The following is an 8930-nucleotide window of genomic DNA, read 5'->3' on the forward strand; positions in this document are numbered from 1 at the left end:
AGGGAGCCCGATGTGGGACTCGATCCCGGGACTCCAGGATCTTGACCTGAGCCGAAGGCAGTCGCTTAACCAACTGAGCCACCCAGGCGCCCTGGAGCATCTCGGGTTCCTTCTGCTCGCCGCCCTCTTCCTCCCCTCCTTTCTCCCCGCCCCCCATTTCCTTCCTCTCCCTTCTCCCCGCCCTCCCGCCCTCCCAGCGGGCTTGGCTCTCAGTCCAGTAGCCTTGTGGGGCATCTCCCTTTGTGGCAGGAGCTGACCTTTTCAGGACTGGCCCCAGGCCCACAGAGGTGAGCAGCCGCGTGGGGGCCAGGATCTTCCAGCCTACAGCCGCTGACTTCCTAGGAGAGGTGGTCTTGGCCTCCCGGGGCTGGTCTCTGCCCTGGACCCGGGGCAGTCGGCACCCCATCCCTTGCACATCCTCCCTGGTGGTTCCTGGACAGCAGGCTCCCAGCCCGGAAGGATGAGCTGAACTCTTGGGCCGGGAAGGTTGGAGGATCAGCCATGGCCTCTGAAAAAGGGAGAAGAGAGTCACCCCCCAGCCCCCTGTGAATGACCCTTCACCTCTGGACCTCACTTCCTCATCTGTAAAGGTGTGGGTCCCACTGGTGAGCTCCTGTGGTCACCTGGCCCTGGTCACAGACCATTTAGTCTTGCTCAAGAGCTCCCCGCATCCCGGGGTCAATAGATTTGGTGACGAGTGCTGAGTGCAGAGGCTCGGTCAGGGCCGGGCAAGCCTGTTTCCACACTCCTAACCTTCAGCACCACACTCCGCAGCTTTGCTGAGCACCGCCCAGACTTCTTCAACAAAGCCGGCTCTTCCCTGAGAAGGACCCCTGGAAACCCTTCTATACTCGGGGGGGGGGGGTAGCCTTCTCCCCACCTTTCTTGCGGCTGCCCTAGGGAGGCAGCTGAAGGCACCTCCGCCTTCTGACACTCCTGACCCCTGCCACAGGACTCCGTACCTCTCTGTGGAAGCCGGGGTGTGAGGGTACACAGGGCAGTCCTGGGCAGCCCACGGGCCCAGGCCACCCGGGGAAGCTGGTGCTGGTGCTGGGTGGGGCCGGGAGCCTGGGGCCACCTGACCGACTTCTTTTGATTTTAACTGAGAATGGACTTTCTGAATTTGGTTTTATGTTGTTTGTTGTTAATATGAAAAAATGCAGAGAAAACGCAGACCTTTGTAATGCCAAGGCCCAGAGATAACCGCTGACCTTCCTGCGGACTGTTCCGGGCGCATTTTTCAGCTGTGATGGCCCCTCCTGGTGATCCTGTTGCAGTGCGTGGTGACCTTGCTTTGCCCTCCTGCGTTGCTGCGTCCTGGCCGTGAAACACTATCTGTTCCGCTCCTTGCGCCTAGACGCCATCACCGCTTGGATGCCGAACTTATTTTCACTTTGATGAACATTTTATTGTTCTTTCCACATGTCCTTTGTTCAGGAGCTGGAAGACGCAGGCCAGTGGTGGGCCTGGGGGGTGCCTGGCTGGGGTCCGAGCCGCCCTCGCGGGCCCTTCCTTCCCTTCCCTGGCTGCCCCGGCAGGGCCCAGACAAGGAAAGGGAGGGCTCCCCAGGGTACAGGCTGGGAAGCACTGCCTTGAGCGGAGGGGAGAGGCCTGGGGTCCTTTCCGGGCCGGGGCCTGTCTCAGGCCCTTGGTAACTTGTCTGGGTTATGTCCCTCGAGGACGGAGCCCCCACAGCAGCCCCGACAGCCGCCCACACAGCGGCCTCCGCTCCCCACCCTGTGCCCTTGCTAAGCATGGCTCCCTCCGGTTGGAAACCCCTGCGCTGGGGGCGCCTGAGCCGGGCACGGAGGGAGAGCGGAGACCAGATCCCCGCTTGGTCTGGTGGGTGGGTGGGGGGTACTGCCCTGTCCTCTAGGGATCCAGACTGCGTGTGGGGGACCCTGCGGGCAGGGGCCAGCTGGGGGCACGGTGGCAGCGAGGATAGGGCGGGCAAAGGCCTGCTCCGGGCGGGCCGGGTGACGCTGGGGGAGGGGGCGCCCTGGGCGCGCGGTCGGTCCCGGGGGGCAGGCTGGGGGAGGGGACCTCCGAGGAAGGCGCCCCGCCCCGTCCCGTCCCGCCCCGCCCCGCCCCGCCGAGCGCAAACTTTTCCGGAGGCCGAAGGGACGGCAGGTGAGGTCACGTGGTCAGGGGCGGGGCGAGCCTGACCGGGGGCGGACCGCGCGGACCCCGCCCCTGCGCCCAAGTCCCGCGGCGCGTCGGCAGAGCGCGGGCCGGAGCGGAGACCGGAGCGCCATGCCCACCAACTTCACTGTGGTGCCGGTGGAGGCGAGGGCGGACGGCGGCCAGGACGAGGCAGCCGAGGGGGCCGAGGCGGCCGAGGGGGCCGAGGGGACCGAGGCGCCGGGCCCCCCCGAGGGCGAGCCCGACTGCCAGAGCCCGGGTGAGCGCGGCCGCACCTGCCCGCCGGACAAAGGCGGAGCCGGGCTGCGCGGGGCCCGGGGACGGCCGGGAGGAGGGGCGGCCCCGGAGGGGGCCGAGGGCGACCCGGGAGGAGTCTAGAGGAGGGGGACGCAGCGAGGTCGGCCCGAGGCAGGCTGCTTTCCACCCACTCTCCCCAATCCCTTGCCTCCGGGGTCCCCCCAACCGTTCCTCTCCCTCACCACTACGTCTCGCCTCCCTCGAACCCCCTCTTGAGCCCCCCGCACCCCTCCAGCCTGCAAACTCCCCTCACCAGGCTTATCCCGGGGACGCAGGGCTCCTGCCGCGCCCAGTACTCCCAGGGGCTGTGGGCTCAGCTTGGCTGCTCCGTGCCTGGCCCACCCCCACTGGGACACTGGAAGCACCCTCTCTCCCGCACTCTGGGTGGGACGGGAGTTGGGGTGGGACGCCCGGGGTAGCTATGGAAACGGGGAGGGGCCTCCGCCTGCGTGAGAACATCCAGGGCCCCCAGGTCCCGGGCGGTCCCGGTAGGGCCGCCAGAGTGCCTTCCTGCTTCCTTCCTGTTGCCTTTGCTCTTGCTTGCTGGGGCAAAGGGCCTCTGGTCCGATAAGCGCGGCTGAGAGGCCAGGTCTGTGCGCCGCCTGATTGCCCACGAACCCGCTCTTTTGTGGGGTCATCCGCAGGAAGGTCGGCTGGTCCCCAGCGGGGCTGGGGGAGGCGCCGCCCCATCCCAGCAGAGCTGTGCTCTGCCCCCGGCTCTCCCATACCCTCTTTGTTTCTGGACTCCAGAGGCGTCTAGCGCTTTCACTTTCTCTTGGGGGGATCCCCCAGGCCTGCTCCCTCTGTCCTCCAGGCTCCAAACCCCAGGTTCCCTGGAGTGGATGAATGGGTCGCCCCCCGTAGGTATTCTCTAGAATTGGGGGGGTCCTCCGAGAACAGTCCACAGCCGCGGGTCTCACTCCACTGCGTTTGGGTAGAGGCTCCCTGCCCCTGGTGGCCCAGACCCCTGGGGCCAGGCCAGGCACCTTGTGAGAGCACCCACCATCAGGTGCCCCCTCTCCCTAGGTGTCCCTCCCGTCTGCGGGGTGAGGCCCCTGTCCAGCTTTCCTGTGTGTGTCCTGGGGCCTGGGACAGGTCGTGGCCTCCTCCTGGCTTGAGGGTTGCAGACTAGGTGTCAGGTTAAGGCAGGGTCTGTGCACCCAGCCTCTCCTTGGTTCTGAGCGCACTCTGGCATCATCCCCCTGGGTGAGCCGTGTCCTAGCGGCCACCAGAAGTGCATCGCGTTTCCAGGGGAGCCTCCATGCCTGCATGTCCCGCTCCCCATCCGCTGGCCCCTTCTTGGGCGGACTGTGGTCCTTTCTTTCCAGACTTGGAGTGTGTCTTGTTTTGAAGCCGGGGTAATTTTCTTCCTGCTCGTTTCCTTGTCCCTCCATTTAGGAGCTCCACACAGTGGTCTTGGGCCTGTGGGCTCAAGAGCCAGGTACTGCAGCTGCCAGGAGGGCTGGGCGTCTTGCCCATCAGGGCTGGTGGGGGGCCTGGTCTTGAGACCCCGCCTGCCCTCACTGAGTGCTGCCCATGGTCTCAGCCTTCGTCCCCTTCCCTTCCTGCCAAGGGCTCGCCAGGAATCTCAGCGCCTCGCGTGACCTCACGCGGACGTGGGCTTTGTGCTCACCTTGTAATGAAGCTTGCCATCTGAGCTGAGCCAGCACAGAAGTTACCTGGGTCTTTGACATTTTGTGCTCTACACTCTTGCTTTTCCCGCGAAGAGACAGGGTAGCGTCCCCCGCGTGTTACTGTGTGCTTGTCTTTGGGGATTCTGCTACGGCGGGCTTTGATGTTTCACATGAGGTTCTGGAGTGCAGTTGGTGCTCAGAGGTAACGTGTGACCGGCACTGTATCATCAGCCTGATGAGGGGGCTGTCAGGGAAGGTCCTTAGCGAGCTGGGAAGGCCAGACTGGAGCCCCTCCTGAAGGCCCACTTTGCGGGCCAGGGTGCAGGGTGCACGCCCCGAGGTCCCAGCAGTGGCCACGTCTGGCCCCATCACAGGATTGCTGGCACTCAGGCCAGTCCCCCAGGGAATTTCCCGGCTTTCTGGGTGGACCTCCCGGTGGTGGTAAAGCAAGGCTGGGGAGACCCTCCTGGGGTGTTTCTGGAAGCCCTGGGCTGTCTGGTAAGAGGAGGCCTGAGACCCTGTAGGTTGAGGGCCCAGGGTGTGCTGAGAGTGACTGGCAGGCTGGGAGGAGTGGCCTGGCAGAGCTCAGCGGGACCGTGGGGTCTGCCCTGCCTCGGTGAGGGCCAGTGAACTGTGACCCAGGGCTGGAAGGAACCTGAACGCACCCAGACTGCTGTTCCATGCACCCCAGGCAGATGGCTGGTGTCCAATGCCTCCTGAGGCCGGGTCCTGTCCCCTCCCTGCCCAGGCCTTCAATGCGCAGGCCGGAGGAAGCCAAGCACTGACCTTAACCCCCCTGCCGCGTTGCCCCCGGCCCTGCCCCTCCAGGTGGGCCTGTGGTGGGTGCTTTAGAGCCAGGGGGACGGGGCTCTTGACCCGGGTGGTGCTCCGGGGAGGCCTGGGCCCAGGGAGGGTTGGCACGGGAAGTGGAGGCCAGGATCAGCATCCTGCTTTGGACCCTCCCCACCCTCTGCCAGTGAGGTGGGGGTGTGTTCTGGAATGACAGTTTGTCTTGCCGAGGGTCCTGTGCCTCGTCAGGACATTTATTCTGCGTTTTCTTGTGATTGGAGATTGCAAGTGGGCAGGATGGACTCTGTGTGTCTCTCTGGTGTTTGTTGGTGAAATACCTCTCAGGGGAGGTGGCGAGGAGTGGGGTGCTTTCCTAAGTTCCAAGTGTGGGGTTTTTACCAACTTCAGGGAACCCATGTGGCTGTTGGGCCTGGGTGGAGCCCCTCCTGGGCCTTGGGGGGGCCCCTGGGTCAGGCAGGTGCACATGTGAGGCATGGCCACAGGCTGTGGGCCCCCACGGAGGTCGGGCTCAGCCCGTGGAGGGCGAGGGCTGACTGGACGGCTGCCCTGTGTCCCCGTCCCTGGCTGAGACTGTCCAGCCTCCTTGTCTCGGTGACTTCTGCTCTGCAGCTCAGCTCCTGTTGGGCACCCAGGGGTCTCTTCCCCACCTGCTAAGAGGCGGGGGGGTACTGTGCTTCCCGGAGGCACTCACCCGGATGGTCCCGGGCAGCGTCACCCACGCTCTGCCAGGGCGTGTGGCAGGCTGGCCATCGGCAGTGGGCCGCACTCAGGCCATGACCCCAGACCTCAAGCAACGTTTCTGTTGGCGTGTGGCTGCTGACGGGTTGGGCGGGGGTTCCTGGAACAGCGTGGTCAAGGAGTGAGGACAACAGGGCTTCCAGGTTTGGTTCTGCTGGGCGAGGACGCGGGGTTTCAGGACGGAAGGACAGCGTCATAGCGGCCGTCTGAGCAGAAAGGACAAGCCATGCGGCTGTCCCGTTGACAGCGCCTCCGAGCACCGTCTTGGGGAGTGGCTGTTAGCAGTCCCGTGTTGTTCAGGGAGATGTCACGGTGTTAGACCCCGGGTGGGGGGCAGGGCCACCACACACGGTTCTGTGTACGGGGAGCAAAGAGGGGAAGCTCACCGAGTAGCGTGTGCGGCCGAGTGCTTGCTCACACAGCCTCTGTGCGCCTGTTGGGGTTCCCAGATGGTCTCCAGGGGACAGGCCCTCTTCTTGAATAAGTCCCCCCGCCGAGCCCATGTGTGTGTGCATGTTGTGTCTGCGCACACGTGATGTTTGCGTGTGCACACACGTGAGCCTTGTGTGCATGTTTGTATGTGCACATGTGGGTCTTGCTGTATGTGGGTGTGTGCATGTCTGCACATGTGCACACGGGTCTGGGGGTGTGCGTGTTTGCACGTGTGTACATGTGGTCTCTGGGCACGTGGGCACGTTAGTGTGCGTAAACATGGAGGTGGTCACGTGGTGCTGGCTGTGCCTTCCCTCGGCCCCCAGCGGACCCCGGCTCGTGGAGGGGCTGGAGGTGCGCCTCCGGGGTGCCCGCAGGCTGTGGGGGCAGCGGTGAGACACGCCTGTGCCTCTGCTCTGAGCGCTCTTCCGTGACCGGTACCAGGGGCCTTGCTACCTAGATCTAGGTCTGTGTCCTGGAAAGTTCTCAGACCCTCTCAGTTTGTACCCGCTGAGCTGGAGCAGGTATCTGAGCTGTGGACACAGCGGCGTCACTGCTCGGGAAGGGGGGGTGTGCGCCATGAGTCCGGGCACGAGGGACGCCTCTGAGGGTCTGGCTCCCGTGGCAGCCGCCCAAGGGGTCCGCTGGGTGCCCGTCACCGGCGGCTGCCGTCCGTCCTGTGAGACAGTGTGTGTGCGCCCCCCCGCTCCATCACGGCCTGCGGCGCGTCGGCGAGCAGACCGGGCTGTGCTCCCCTTGTGGGCGCACGGAGGCTGCGGGACCGGCGCGTGATGCACGGTGCCCTGGGGAGGGTGGGGCGCCATGAGCTGCTGGCTGCTGGCGTGGCCTCACGGGAGGGGCGCTTGGGTGCTGGGCATGGTGGTGCCAGTGGCGAGAGTGGCCAGGAGGGCCAGGCCCCTCCGTGCGGAGACCGTGGGCGTCGGGGCCCTTCGGTTCTGATGTCCCTGGCCATGGGGCGTGAGCTGCAGTCTCCCCGTGGGGGTGGGGGCGCCCCAGAGGCTGGAACTGGCCCGTCCTGGTGAACCCGCCACCCACCAGCTGCTGCTCATAAGGTGGGCTGGGCCCGGAGCAGGGAGCAGCTGACCCCGCAGACCGACCCTCTGCCCCTCAGCGCTCTCCGGTGACGGGCACGGGGGCCTGTGGCTGGCTGAGGGTGATGCGGACCAGCAGCCTGCCCCCCGCAGTGCAGCCCCCGGCTGAACGCGAAAAGCAGCGGTCTGGGGGGTGAGCCTGGCCCCAGACAGAGAGGCGCGATGAGTCAGGGTTTGCAGCCACGGGACACTGAGATGGCCCAGGGGAATTCCGTGGAAGGGCCGGCGGGGCGGGGGTGGTGGCTGGAGGAGCGCGTGCGGTGTGGGGTGTGCAGCTCCCGGGCCGCTGGGCCGTGGGCTCAGCTGGGCTCCCGAGCCTGTTCGCAGGGAGGAGTGGGCTCGGGGGGCTTCTGTGCCGTGTGTCCTTGGACACCTTCACCCCCTCTCTGCGCTGGGGCCTGGTGGGCCTGTGGACCCCCCGTCGCTGCCCGTGCCTCAGTGGGGCCGGTGTGTTGTGGGTGTTGTGGACACTGTCGGAAAGCGGGAGCCCCCTCCTCACCCTTGCCGAGGGTCTGGGAGCCACGTGGCATGGCCCACGCCTCCCCCTCTGTGGTTGAGGCTCACGCAGATTTCAGGGTGTTTCAAGTAAATGGCCCCAAATATTTCCTACTTAGAGGTGTGTGGCAGGCTCACTGTGTGTCTCTAGGGATATGGACGGAGTTCTGGGGGGCACTGTAGAGAGGGGTGCGGGCCCCGTGTGAGCACAGACCTGGTCAGGGCTGAGGCCACACAGGAGCCGGGAAGGTGGCTGGCTCCAGGGTCATCTTTGCTGCAGGTCAGTGTCCCACGGGGTGGCCGGAGTGGGTCCGAGCTGCGGGTGACCGTCCCCACCCCCAGCCCGCTGGAGCCCCCTCTGTCAGGGTCACCAGCCTCGTGGCTCCCGGCTTGGCCCAGGCTCCTGCGTCGGGATGGGTGACCTGGGGCCAGGGACACCTTCCCTGGGCTGCTCACCAGGGTACCTGTGGGGCACTGGCCGGCAGGTGGGGAGGCCGTGGACATTGGGCCTGCGGTCTGCTGGTTGCGTGCAGGCTGCCGGCCTGTGTGGGGGCCTCCTGCTGCCCCCCACCTTGGGACGTGAATTCCGTGTCAGCCGCTGCAGATGTGTGCCCAGGGGCGAAGTTTGACGTTAGGTATTAACTCCCGATGGCGGGGCCAGGCCAGGCGCCTCCCATCTGGCGGGCTTAGCCAGCCGAGCGCTCCTCGGGGCCGCGTCCCCTGGTGCCGTGGCCACTGCTGTGCTGGGCAGGGCAGGCGTCTCCCCGCGGCTCTGGGGTGCGAGCCCGCGCGGGAGGCGGGAGGAAGACCCCTCTGCTGTGGGGTGGGGGGCCCAGTGGGGCCGGGTTGGGGCCTGGGGCCTTGTAGGCTGTCAGGCTGCCAGCTGTGGGCCCCTGCAGGGGACCCTGGGCCAGTGGTGGTGAAGAGAGCACAGACGGTTAATACCCTTCCTTCAGGAGAAAGGGAAGGTCCCTCTCCAGAGAGAGGGCTGGTCTGTGCAGAGAAGCTTGGCAGCTCCAGCAGGACCAAGACCAGGGACAGACGAAGTGAGGTCCCCACACGGCTGTCCTGTCTGCACCCCAGCTCGTGTGTCCATGTTACTGTCACGTGGGTCCTTGAGCCTCCTGCCACGAGTCCCGGTGAGAGGCCCCAGCCACGCAGCCCCTGTGTCCTGGGGGGGTGGATGGGGCAGGCGGACGGGCCCCAGCCTTGTGGCCCCTGTGTCCTGGGGGGTGGGCAGGCCCCAACCGCGTGGCCCCTGTGTCCTGGG

At 66.0% G+C, this 8930-nt stretch overlaps 1 long non-coding RNA gene across 1 annotated transcript; it reads right to left on the reverse strand.

Annotated features, from left to right (window-relative positions):
* Positions 1-203: 203 nt before the first annotated feature.
* On the reverse strand, positions 204-2855 carry LOC145722519 (uncharacterized). Its single transcript, XR_014146822.1, has 3 exons — positions 2693-2855; positions 1177-1440; positions 204-508 (listed from the first exon to the last, which is right to left on the reverse strand). It is a non-coding gene; the product is annotated as an uncharacterized LOC145722519 (long non-coding RNA).
* Positions 2856-8930: the final 6075 nt, after the last annotated feature.

Source organism: Leptonychotes weddellii, chromosome 7 (assembly GCF_054177405.1).
Source record: "Leptonychotes weddellii isolate Sample4059 chromosome 7, ASM5417740v2, whole genome shotgun sequence".
Taxonomy (NCBI): domain Eukaryota; kingdom Metazoa; phylum Chordata; class Mammalia; order Carnivora; family Phocidae; genus Leptonychotes; species Leptonychotes weddellii.